Source organism: Fukomys damarensis, unplaced genomic scaffold (assembly GCF_012274545.1).
Source record: "Fukomys damarensis isolate Sample0158 unplaced genomic scaffold, DMR_v1.0_HiC HiC_scaffold_33, whole genome shotgun sequence".
NCBI lineage: Eukaryota > Metazoa > Chordata > Mammalia > Rodentia > Bathyergidae > Fukomys > Fukomys damarensis.
In genome coordinates, this window is record NW_022900945.1 from 4,486,538 (window position 1) to 4,486,910 (window position 373).

Genomic DNA, 373 nt, shown 5'->3' on the forward strand with positions numbered 1-373 from the left:
GCGGCCCGGAGCGGAGCCCGGACAGTGTCGCGTGTGTCCCACAGGGGCTTTTCTTGCCCACTCGGGGACAGTGCCTTCTTTTCTTTCTTTTCTGGTACCGGGGACCGAACTCAGGGCCTTGCGTTCGCCCGGCAGGCGCGTGCCACTGAGCTGCGTCCCGGGCCCTCTCCTTTCTTGACACCGGTGAAGGATTTCCGTCACTTTCCCCCGTGTTCCGTTTTTCTCTCCCGGCTGTAAAAAGTCCTAAATACATGGCAGACGCCCTGGGGACGGGAGAAGACAGCCTGTGTTCCCGGGGCCACACCACACCGCCCTGGAGGCCAGAACAAGCAGGTGTCTCCCGCACGGCATCGCAGCGCGGCGCAGCGCAGCT